At 40.2% G+C, this 12,756-nt stretch overlaps 1 protein-coding gene across 3 annotated transcripts in view; it reads right to left on the minus strand.

Annotated features, from left to right (window-relative positions):
• Positions 1-12,756, minus strand: part of LOC138855136 (uncharacterized) — a 49,602-nt gene that overhangs the window by 17,177 nt on the left and 19,669 nt on the right. For 2 of the 3 annotated variants that reach the window (XM_070102584.1, XM_070102582.1), the window contains 2 exons: positions 11,003-11,122; positions 10,052-10,168 (listed from right to left, as the gene is read on the minus strand). The gene's annotated coding sequence lies outside the window, so the exon portion shown is untranslated. The remainder of the gene's footprint in view (positions 1-10,051; positions 10,169-11,002; positions 11,123-12,756) is intronic. The other variant, XM_070102585.1, reaches the window with a different exon arrangement.

Genomic DNA, 12,756 nt, shown 5'->3' on the forward strand with positions numbered 1-12,756 from the left:
CTAAATAAATAAATAAATAAAAAAATAAACAATACATAATCCAACAAACTACTGTCATTTCACCCTACATCATATCTTGTATACTTATTTATCCTCTTTTTCTTAAAATATGTATTACCTATAACTAAACCCCTTTCTATACAAAGTTCAGTCAAAGGGCTCCCATTTTCATTTACACCTGGCACCCCAAACTTACCTACCACACCCTCTCTAAAAGTTTCTCCTACTTTAGCATTCAGATCCCCTACCACAATTACTCTCTCACGTGGTTCAAAGGCTCCTATACATTCACTTAACATCTCCCAAAATCTCTCTCTCTCCTCTACATTCCTCTCTTCTCCAGGTGCATACACGCTTATTATGACCCACTTTTTGCATCCAACCTTTACTTTAATCCACATAATTCTTGAATTTACACATTCATATTCTCTTTTCTCCTTCCATAACTGATCCTTCAACATTACTGCTACCCCTTCCGTTGCTCTAACTCTCTCAGATACTCCAGATTTAATCCCATTTATTTCCCCCCACCGAAACTCCCCTACCCCCTTCAGCTTTGTTTCGCTTAGGGCCAGGACATCCAACTTCTTTTCATTCATAACATCAGCAATCATCTGTTTCTTGTCATCCGCACTACATCCACGCACATTCAAGCATCCCAATTTTATAAAGTTTTTCTTCTTCTCTTTTTTAGTAAATGCGTACAGGAGAAGGGGTTACTAGCGCATTGTTCCCGGCATTTTAGTCGCCTCATACGACACGCATGGCTTACAGAGGAAAGATTCTTTTCCACTTCCCCATGGACAATAGAAGAAATAAAAAAGAACAAGAGCTATGTGGAGACAAAAAACGTTATCTATGGAGGCAAAGAAGGGAATGTATGAAAGTACAGTAGTACTAACACTCTTATATGGGTGTGAAGCTTGGGTTCTAAATGCTGCAGCGAGGAGGCGGTTGGAGGCAGTGGAGATGTTCTGTCTAAGGACAATGTGTGGTGTAAATATTGTGCAGAAAATTCAGAGTGTGGAAATTAGAAGGTGTGGAGTTAATAAAAGTATTAGTCAAAGGGCTGAAGAGGGGTTGTCGAGGTGGTTTGGTCATTTAGAGAGAATGGATCAAAGTAGAATGACATGGAGAGCATATAAATCTGTAGGGGAAGGAAGGCGGGGTAGGGGTTGTCCTCGAAAAGGTTGGAGGGAGGGGGTAAAGGAGGTTTTGTGGGTGAGGGGCTTGGATTTCCAGCAAGCGTGCCTGAGTGTGTTAGATAGGAGTGAATGGAGATGAATGGTATTTGGAACTGACGAGTTGTTAGAGAGGGTAATATTTAGTGGAGGGATTCAGGGAAACTGGTCATTTTTATGTAGGCGGACTTGAGTCCTGGAAATGGGAAGTACAATGCCTGCACTTTAACCCTTTGGGGGTTTCGGACGTACTAGTATGTCTTACGACCCAGGGTTTTTGACGTACTAATACGCCTAAATTCTAGCGTCCTCAAATCTAGTGAGAGAAAGCTGGTAGGCCTACATATGTTAGAATGGGTCTATGTGGTCAGCGTGCGCAGTATAAAAAAAATTCTGCACCACACAGTGCATAATGAGAAAAAAAACTTTGACCGTGTTTTTGGATTAAAACAGCGACTTTGCACTGTATTTTCGTATGGTATTTATTGTTGTATTCTAGTTTTCTTGGTCTCATTTTATAGAATGGAAGACATATTACAGAAATTGAGATGATTTTGACTGGTTTTACAATGAAAAGTGCCTTGAAATTGAGCTCAAAGTAGCAGAAATGTTCGATTTTTACCAAAGTTCAAAAGTAAATAAATCATGCCAAGCGTCCAATACACATCAACTGGTGAGTCTAATATTCTTTCACAAGTGCGCTGATATTATTTATACCATTTCTACACTAATGCAGTAGTCTGCATAACAGTAAATCTTATTTTTTTTGTAAGAATAAAAATTCAAAGTGGAAAGCCAAAGAAATATAAGAGGGGCCTGGGGATGTGACTAACGAACAGAGGACAGTGGTCCCTCGCTTTTCGTAGTTCTCGGCAATCGTAAATTTCACCAATCATAGGGGTATTTTCGTATAAACATGGACTCGCTTTTCATAGGTTGACTCGCGAATAGTAGTTCGTCTGGGACACGTATGCACGGTGTGAGCTGGGGCAGCGTCCCTACCCAGCCAGTCTGGCATTGTTTACCAGTGAGTGAAGGTCCCCTCAAGTGCTCCTACGAAATATTTCATAATATTCCACTCATTTTAGTGCTTGCAATTACTAAATAAGCTACCATGGCTCCAAAGAAAGCTCCTAGTGCCAAGCCTGTGGTAAAGAAGGTGAGAAATATGTACAGTGACAAAGTCTTGGGCCATTTTCGGGAAGTGTTAAAGAGACGCCAGAAACAGAGCTCTCTCCACAGTTACTTTGCGAGACAGGACTAAAGTGACTCTCAAGGTGGTCCTAGTGGCATTAAGAAACAGAGAAGAGAAGCAACCCCAGAGAAGCAATTGGTACCTGAGGTGTTGATGTCAACGAGATAAAGTCAGTTGATCAAATGAAAATGCTGGCCCACAGATGGCTCCAACTTCATCCTGTTCCGTACTTGTATGTCTCATAACAATAAAAATGCTTTCAAATGAGCTGATGTAGGTAACAGCTCTTAGCTTGCCAATAAAGTTAGGAATCCTTAACCTGTAATATAGCTGTCAATAAAGCTAGGGATCCTTAACCTTGTCAAACCCTGTGTAAAAAAAAAAAAAAAAAAAAAAAAAAAAAGGGGATTCCCCTTCCAAACTGTAAACAATCCAATCTCTCTCCTCCTCCAGTCTCCCATACACTAAGAAGAATCTCCAATAAAGGTAAGTGTTATGCTGTTAATGTTTCATTCATCATTTCCCATTGTATTGTTTATGTACTACATGCATATTTCATGTAAAATTTTTTTTTGTTTTAATACTTCTGGGTGTCAGGAATGGATTAATTGTATTTACATTATTTCTTATGGGGAAAATTGATTCGCAAATCGTAAATTTCGTTTATAGTAACGGCTCCAGGAACGGATTAATTACGAAAAACGAGGGACCACTGAACTTGCTATTTTAGTGCCAGGAATGTCTTTCTTGTTTATTCTGGACCCTATTCGGAAATTGGCATCTTTTGAAATTTGTGTGAAATTGGCAAAATTGCTAAATTCTGACCACTTTATTGGATAGTTGAAATCGGTAAATCGTTGGTTTCTTGTACTCATTCGATAGAAAAAATGGAGTTTTAGCGAAATAGTTATGATTTTTGTCGACTAGTACACTGGAATTGGCCGAAAATAGGACTCAAAGTGGACAAAATTGCAGATGCGTAAACATCGTCAAGACCGCTAACTTCGCGAGAGCATAATTCCGTAAGGTTTCCATCAAATTTCATACTTTTGGTGTCATTATGATCAGGAAAAGATTCTCTATCATTTCATAAGAAAAAAATAATTTCTTTTTTTTTTTTTGAAATTTGGCCGACCCTGAGAACAAGTCTCTGAGAGGACTTGTCGACCCCCAAAGGGTTAAAGGAGGGGTTTGGGATATTGGCAGTTTGGAGGGATATGTTGTGTATCTTTATATGTATATACTTCTAAACTGTTGTATTCTGAGCACCTCTGCAAAAACAGTGATTATGTGTGAGCGAGGTGAAAGTGTTGAATGATGATGAATGTATTTTCTTTTTGGGGATTTTCTTTCTTTACATCCGGTAAGGAGTCCATGTGTTTACATTACCGTGGGAGCAGTTCTCTCGTACTTGCTTGCATTTTTTTACAGTCATCTGGCCAAATTTCTTTTTTCTAACCATGGGTCCTAAGAAAATAAGTGCAAATGACAGTGCTGAGAAGAAAAAGAGGATGATTTCCATGGAATTAAAGCAAATTGTATCAGTTAAGTTCAGCAATCAAGTATAACAAATTGTATCAGTTAAGTTCAGTGATAAAGTGCAGCATTAAGAGTGTAGCAAGTTAGTTAAGCAATTAAGTGATAGAAATATGTGAAACGCAGACACTGCCGCTGCTTCCACTGCCATCATTACTCATCATATTATGACCTATTTTATTTATTCTAGAGTATATATTATGTTTCTCTGTTAATTATATTGTTTATTATGTCACATTAGATGAATTGCGATAGATAAATAAGCCGCAGAGTTGATAGCATTATACCGAAATATTTTGTCCTGCTGCTGGGACAGATTAACGGCATTTCAATTAATTTAAATGAAGAAAATTTATTTGATATATGAGCAAATCGAGTTACGAGCTAGGTCACGGAACGGATAAAACTCGTAAGTCAAGGTTTCACTGTATACCAGAAATGTTATAAATGGTGCAAAGGTGACATTAAAACAATATCAAAGATGGTTGACACAAGCCCACTACCATTATAGAATGCTCCTCACTTAGCAATTAATTCGTTTACTGATGTGCTCTTAGGAACGGAACTCTGTTGTTAAGTGAGGAGAGGCTATATTATTATTAACCCTTTCAGAGTCGAGAGGCCCTCTCCTAAACTCGTTCTCAGGGTCAAAAAATTTTCGGGAAACAATATTTATGCATCATCGATTTCGCCCACTTTGAGTCCTATTTTTGGCCAATTTCAGTTAACTAGTCGACAAAAATCATATCTATTTCACTAGAACCCCATTTTTTTCTATTGAATGAATACAAGAAACCACCCATTTACCGATTTCAAGTATCCAGTAAAGTGGTCAGAAATTGGCAGTTTTGCCAATTTCACACAAATTTCAGAAGATGCCAATTTCCAAACAGGATCCAGAATAAGCAAGACAGACATTCCTGGCACTAAAATAACATATTTTCTGTTCATTAGTCATGTCCCCAGGCCCCTCTTACATCTCTTTTGCTTTCCACTTTGAATTTTTATTCTCACAAAAAAATAGAAGATTTACTGTTATGCAGACTACTGCATGAGTATATAAATGGTGTAGAAATGGTATAAATAATATCAGTGCACTTGTGAAAGGTTATTAGACTCTCCAGTTGATGTGTATTGGACACCTGGCATGATTTGTTTACTTTTGAACTTTGGTAAAAATCGAACATTTCTGCCACTTTGAGCTCAATTTCAAGGTACTTTTCATTATGAAATCAATCAAAATCATCTCAATTTCTGTAATATGTCTTCCATTCTATAAGTTGAGACCAGGAAAACTAGAATACAACCATATATACCATACAAAAATACACCGCAAAGTTGCTGTTTTAAACCAAAAACAAGGTCGGAGTTTTTTTTCTCATTATGCACTGTGCTGCAGGATTTTTTTTATACTGTGCACACTGACTACATAGACCCATTCTTTCTTATGTAGGCCACCAGCTTTCTCTCACTAAATTTGAAGAAGCTAGAATTTAGGCGTTCTAGTACGTCAATAACCCTGGTGCGTAAGCCGTACTAGTACGTCGGAAACCCTGAAAGGGCTAATACTAATATTTTTTTTTTTTTTTATTATCACACCGGCCGATTCCCACCAAGGCAGGGTGGCCCGAAAAAGAAAAACTTTCACCATCATTCACTCCATCACTGTCTTGCCAGAAGGGTGCTTTACACTACAGTTTTTAAACTGCAACATTAACACCCCTCCTTCAGAGTGCAGGCACTGTACTTCCCATCTCCAGGACTCAAGTCCGGCCTGCCGGTTTCCCTGAATCCCTTCATAAATGTTACTTTGCTCACACTCCAACAGCACGTCAAGTATTAAAAACCATTTGTCTCCATTCACTCCTATCAAACACGCTCACGCATGCCTGCTGGAAGTCCAAGCCCCTCGCACACAAAACCTCCTTTACCCCCTCCCTCCAACCCTTCCTAGGCCGACCCCTACCCCGCCTTCCTTCCACTACAGACTGATACACTCTTGAAGTCATTCTGTTTCGCTCCATTCTCTCTACATGTCCGAACCACCTCAACAACCCTTCCTCAGCCCTCTGGACAACAGTTTTGGTAATCCCGCACCTCTTCCTAACTTCCAAACTACGAATTCTCTGCATTATATTCACACCACACATTGCCCTCAGACATGACATCTCCACTGCCTCCAGCCTTCTCCTCGCTGCAACATTCATCACCCACGCTTCACACCCATATAAGAGCGTTGGTAAAACTATACTCTCATACATTCCCCTCTTTGCCTCCAAGGACAAATAATAATAATAATAATAATCTTTATCCTAGGTAGCAGGTTGGTAAACAGCAACCGCCCAGGGAGGTACTACCGTCCTGCCAAGTGAGTGTACAACGAAAACCTGTAATTGTTTTACATGATGGTAGGATTGCTGGTGTCTTGTCTGTCTCATAAACATGCAAGATTTCAGGTATGTTTTGCTACTTCTACTTGCACTTAGGTCACACTACACATACATGTACAAGCATATATATATACACACACCCCTCTGGGTTTTCTTCTATTTTCTTTCTAGTTCTTGTTCTTGTTTATTTCCTCTTATCTCCATGGGGAAGTGGAACAGAATTCTTCCTCCGTAAGCCATGCGTGTTGTAAGAGGCGACTAAAATGCCGGGAGCAAGGGGCTAGTAACCCCTTCTCCTGTACATATTACTAAATTTGAAAGGAGAAACTTTGGTTTTTCCTTTTGGGCCACCCCGCCTTGGTGGGATATGGCCGGTGTGTTGAAAGAAAGAAAGAAGAATAATAATAATCTTTATTCTAGGTAGTAGGTTGGTAAACAGCAACCGCCCAGGGAGGTACTACCGTCCTGCCAAGTGAGTGTACTACAACAAAAACCTGTAATTGTTTTACATGATGGTAGGATTGCTGGTGTCTTGTCTGTCTCATAAACATGCAAGATTTCAGGTATGTTTTGCTACTTCTACTTGCACTTAGGTCACACTACACATACATGTACAAGCATATATATATACACACCCCTCTGGGTATTCTTCTATTTTCTTTCTGGTTCTTGTTCTTGTTTATTTCCTCTTATCTCCATGGGGAAGTGGAACAGAATTCTTCCTCCGTAAGCCATGCGTGTTGTAAGAGGCGACTAAAATGCTGGGAGCAAGGGGCTAGTAACCCCTTCTCCCATATAAATTACTAAATTTAAAAGAGAAACTTTCGTTTTTCTTTTTGGGCCACCCTGCCTTGGTGTGATACGGCCGGTGTGTTGAAAGAAAGAAATAATCTTTATCTCTACAAGTACATGATACAACAGAAACAGACCTAGTTGACACCATTGGCATACTACAATACTATATAGAAAGTCCCTGGTTATGCAAAGCAAAACTTAAATGAATCCTTCCCTCCAGATTTGGCCCACAATAGAAGGCTAACACCCAGGTACCTACTTACTGCTAGGTGAACAGGGGCAGGAGGTGTAAGAAAACATGGCCAATGATTCATCCTACATTTATGAGCTAAGGATGCTACCAACCAAGCTACGAGCATGCACAGTTTTCAACGATTTCCATAGCGTCTTAACAATCAAAGAGAAGGACAAAGAATTTTACAGCTTGACAAACTGGGGATAAAAGAATCACACAGAAAGAGTGTGGGTTGTGAAATCATACAGTGCTGAGTGAAAGTCATCAGGTTTGTCTTGGATACTGAGATCTTGAAGCTGTGCAGTGTGGCCTACTATACAATGTGGCCACCTGTGGGCCATTGTTGCCCACAGGTGGCCCACAGGTAACCACCTATTGAATGTTCATGCCAGTGTGATTTGTTATTAATGTCAAGACCATTAATACAAATGGCGCCTTCTGGAAAAGACCCGGGCTGGGACAGTACCAGCGAACAAAGAAGAAGAATGTTGTGGAAGCGCGCACTCTTTCGGAATGCCTTCAGTTTCAAAAAATCTAAGTGATAGGTATGCCAGCCACTGCTTACAGTCTAGAAAAAGCATCAGCTTGTGTGGCATCCTGCACACAGTGAATGATAGATTTCCTGCTTGAAAGGAAAATGTAGTGACATGAGGTAAAATGTCTTCATGCAAATTATTTTTACACCATGAGTGGTAATTGTGCAGATTTGTGCTCACCCACCTCGTTGTCAGACATATCACAGCCTTTGTCTTAATTTATGTGGCTATATGTAACTTTTTAATCCATAGGGAAGTGGAACAGAATTCTTCCTCTGTAAGCAATGCATGTCGTAAGAGGCGACTAAAATGCCGGGAGCAAGGGGCTAGTAACCCCTTCTCCTGTATATATTACTAAATTTAAAAGGAGAAACTTTTGTTTTTCCTTTTGGGCCACCCCACCTCAGTGGGATACGGTTGGTACATTGAAAGACGAAGAATGTAACTTTTTATAGCTTTATGTAGCCCAACCTAATTTGAAATAAAAAAGTATTTGTATGTTATAGGAATCTTAAGAAACTCATATTGAGATATGTTGCTTCATTAGGTGACAATACTAATGGGGTAAAATGAACTTCAGTGCTCGCCTTTACAGAAGGACCCCTGTATCTGTGGGGGACACGTTCGAAGGACCTGCTGTGGATACCGAAACCTTGGACAGTAGCAAACCCTATATATAAGTACTATACATATTATAAAGTTTAAATGATAAATTATTCACAATAAATGGAGAATTATAATTTTTTCACTGCTTCTCTTATCCCTTTCACTGTCGAAGCCCCAAGATATAGAGGCGTGAAGTTGACAGAAAATGAACCACTTATGGCAACACTGGCGACTGCTGCTCACTCGGTAATACAGTGGTACCTTGATTTACGAGTGTCCCAACTTACGAGCTGTCGCTCGGTCAGTTTTTTGCTTTGAGTTGCAAGCCAAAATCCGAGTTATGAGCAAGCTTCAGATACATTGCCACTAATTGACTGCGTATCTGAAGTTAAATCCACCTCTGTACCCACTGGAATGTCAAGTACTTCGTCCCATCCCATATGCTCTTTCAAGACATAACTGGAGGGATAATACTCCCACACTAATCCCAGATTGTAGTGAGGCACCTCGTCCCTTGTTTGGTTCTCGCATAAATCCGGGGAAGAGGTTACCTCCATTTCAACACTAAGAGTTTCTCTAGAAACATTAAGGAAGGCCTCCGTGATATTTATCTGCCTCACGGAGGTTCTTTCAGTAGGTGGAGTAGTTATAGTGGTGGGTGGAGTAGTGATGGTGGTGGATGGAGTAGTGATAATGGTGGGTGGAGTAGATATGGTGGAGGGTGGAGTAGTGAGGGTGGTGGGTGTAGTAGAGATTGTGGTGGGTGGAGTAGTGAAGGTGATTCTTATTTAAAAACCCATAACAAAAAAATTGGAGTAGTTTTTTGGGGGCTGGAACGGATTAATGGCATTTCAATTAATTTCAATGAGGAAAATTGATTTGATGTATGAGTAAATTGAGTTACGAACTTAGTCACAGAACGACTTAAACTCGTAAGGCAAGGTACCGCTGTATTATTTTTACTTTTATTCTATTTTTTCTTTTCTTTTCAATATTTTATTTTCTCAAGTACGTAACTTTTGTGGCCTGTGAGACCAATATAATCCATAATGTATATATAGCCACTCATTGTATGTAACACAATAACTGCACAAATATTATCATTATATTGTTTACATGTTTACACAAACCCACACTGCCTTCCCCATCACCCACACTGTCTTCCCCACCAACCATGCTGTCTTCCCCACCACCCACATGGACATAGACATTAAAAGACATGTGGGGTCACCAAGGGTATAATTCAGAGGGCTGAGGAGGGGCTGTCAAGATGGTTTGGGCATGTAAGAGAGGGTGGAGAAGGATAGAAGGGGCAGGGATGTTGCATTTCAGAGGATCACCTAAAGTGTGATGTCAATACACTTCTAGCAAGAAAGCAATTGAATAAATGATGATAAACGAGTTTCTTATTTTGGGTTACCTTATCCTGGTGAGTAGAGGCTTGTGAGGGCCTCTTTAAAATGAGGTGGTTACTACTTTTGCAACAGTGTTGAATAATTTTACTCTCACAAGTTTCCAGAAGCATTCTCTTTTGGGTTATAACAGATGAAAGTCCAATAGGACCAGAATAGACTTACTTGAATGTGAAGACGTGTCCCTAGCCAATGTCAAATCCGAGATGGCTACCTTTGGCTAACTTAAACTTTGTGTTTTCTTTCCCAGAATATGGAGCACCAGGCTGGAGATGCTGGTACCTGAAAATAATCATAATTTGAGAGGTTGTCCACAGGCAAAGTATAGTGGACAATCATAACTTGCTTGGATTACATTCCTTAAAACTGCACTACTGATGATTTCCATGACTTATGAACTGAAAAACACATGGTAAAAATATGTTAATGTATATTTTAGATAGCATTTACTTCTAGATCATACCTATCTCATCAGTATTAATACCTGCTCAGGTTTACAGCCACCCTCAACGATAATGCTAGCTAGCTCGACTGGAAAATTTTCTGCGGCAATACGGTTGGTTGAAGCACTCCCCACACTAAACTTATAGTATGCAAACCATGGTGCATTCTAAATCTTTTAAACAACCCTTTCTGAGTGTACTTCCTCCTCACACACTGTTTTATAGTATGATAAGGGTTTTTCCCCAATAATAGGGCCATCCAGTGGCACACCTTTCTTTGTTTTTCAATCCATGCATTTAGGAAACTTTCTGTCTTATTTAACTGTACTGACCCATTCCTCATTCCTTTCGCTGTGTCACACTGAGGATTAATTACTTCAAAAGCACTTATCTTCACTTTATTGTTTCATATTAACTGAACTATTGATTCTCCAACACCAAACGCTCGTTCTATCTCCATGGTGCATGCACCATCCTTCACCATCTCAATTACCTTCAGTATTTTTGTAGTAAGCCTAGTTTCATGCTTAATTTTTTTCCTTGCTTCACTAGTGTCCCCTGCACTTTGTTTGGCAGCTATAATAAATATCCAGAGACAAGACAGGGCAATTAAAAGGAAAACTGAGAAGTATACACAGCTAAAATTGTATGGTACACATCTGGACAAACTGACCCGCATGGGAGGCTGCTTGAATCCTCCCACACCCTTCCTCACAGTGCTGAGACAATGGAGTTGCCCGCTGTGATACTACTTAATGGAAATGCATGTCATCAATGGAAGTGAATTTTGCTCCTGTGGAAATGAAAAACTAAATTTAAATCACAAAATATTGGAAAAAAAAAAGCAATTTAAGATTGTGCAATTTAAGAGTTTTCTACCACAAATAATTAATTTCTAACATACATCAACCAGCATACAATAATACAGTGGAACCTCCGTTGTCAAATTGAATTTGTTCTGGATGTCGATTCAACAACCAAAATGGACGATAACCAAAGCAATTTTTCCCATAAAGAATAACGTAAACAGAATTAATCCGTTCCAGACCCCAAATGACAATATAATAATTTATTAAAAATGTACTAACTACTACATAAAACTGTAAAAATGAATACTAAAAGAAACCTTAACTGAAATACTGTACAGTAAATAAAAATTTAACTGCCTCTTACCTGTCAAAGTAGAGCTAATGGCATACTGGAAGCAGGAGGTGGAGGAGAGGAGAGGGCATGTTACTGCTTGGAAGGAGAGTCACCTTCTATTAACCCTTTCACTGTCAGTGCTGTATAGGTACGGCTTACAAGCCAGTTGATGTATTAGTATGCCAAAATTCTAGTGGCTTCAAATATAGTGGGAGAAAGCTGGTAGACCTATGTGTAAGATAATGGGTCTGCGTGGTCAGTGTGCACAGTATAAAAAAAATCGGGGAGCCAGTGGTGCATTGTGGGAGTCCTATTTCAGCAGGCCTTGTTTACCATGCTTAGAGGTAAGAAATACCTGACTCCCCAGCAAACTGGGACTCTTCTCTTCCCAAGTGATAGTTCTAACACAGATGGAAGTTTCAGTGAAGATGAATTTCAAGGTTCTGAGGAGTTTGTGACCGAAAGCAATGCTCAGGATACCAGAAATAGTGCTGAAAACCAAGACGACCATCAACCTAGGACCATCAACCTTATTTCCATATGGGTGGTGGGGAAGCCAGCATGCTAGTTGGGGAAGATGGTACGAGTAATGGGTAATGGGTGGTGGTGGTTGTGTAATGCATCATATGACACCAGCCATGCTGCTCTCAGCACATCCACAACAAAGGCTACCTTCAACCACCCACACACATGATGACACTCTTCAGGTCACTTGTTCTATCTAGGCTGGAATATTGCTGCACACTAACAGCACCTTTCAAGGCAGGTGAAATTGCTGACCTAGAAAATGTACAGAGAACCTTCACGGAGCACATAAAGGAGATAAAACACCTCAATTACTGGGAGCGCTTGAAGTTCCTGAGCCTGTACTCCCTGGAACGCAGGCGGGAGAGATACATGATTATATACACCTTTAAAATCTTAGAGGGACTAGTACCGAACTTGCACACAAAAATCACTCACAACAAAAGCAAAAGACTCGGCAGACGATGCAACATCCCATCAATGAAAAGCAGGGGTGTCACTAGCACGTTAAGAGACAATACAATAAGTGTCAGGGGCCTGAGACTGTTCAACTGCCTCCCAGCATACATAAGGGGGATTACCAATAGACCCCTGGCTGTCTTCAAGCAGGCACTGGACAAGCACCTAAAGTCGGTAACTGACCAGCCAGGCTGTGGCTAGTACGTTAGATTGCGTGCAGCCAGCAGTAACAGCCTGGTTGATCAGGCTCTGATCTACCATGAGGCCTGGTCACAGACCGGGCCGCAGGGGCGTTGACCC

This window comes from Cherax quadricarinatus, chromosome 82 (genome assembly GCF_038502225.1).
Source record: "Cherax quadricarinatus isolate ZL_2023a chromosome 82, ASM3850222v1, whole genome shotgun sequence".
Lineage (NCBI taxonomy): Eukaryota > Metazoa > Arthropoda > Malacostraca > Decapoda > Parastacidae > Cherax > Cherax quadricarinatus.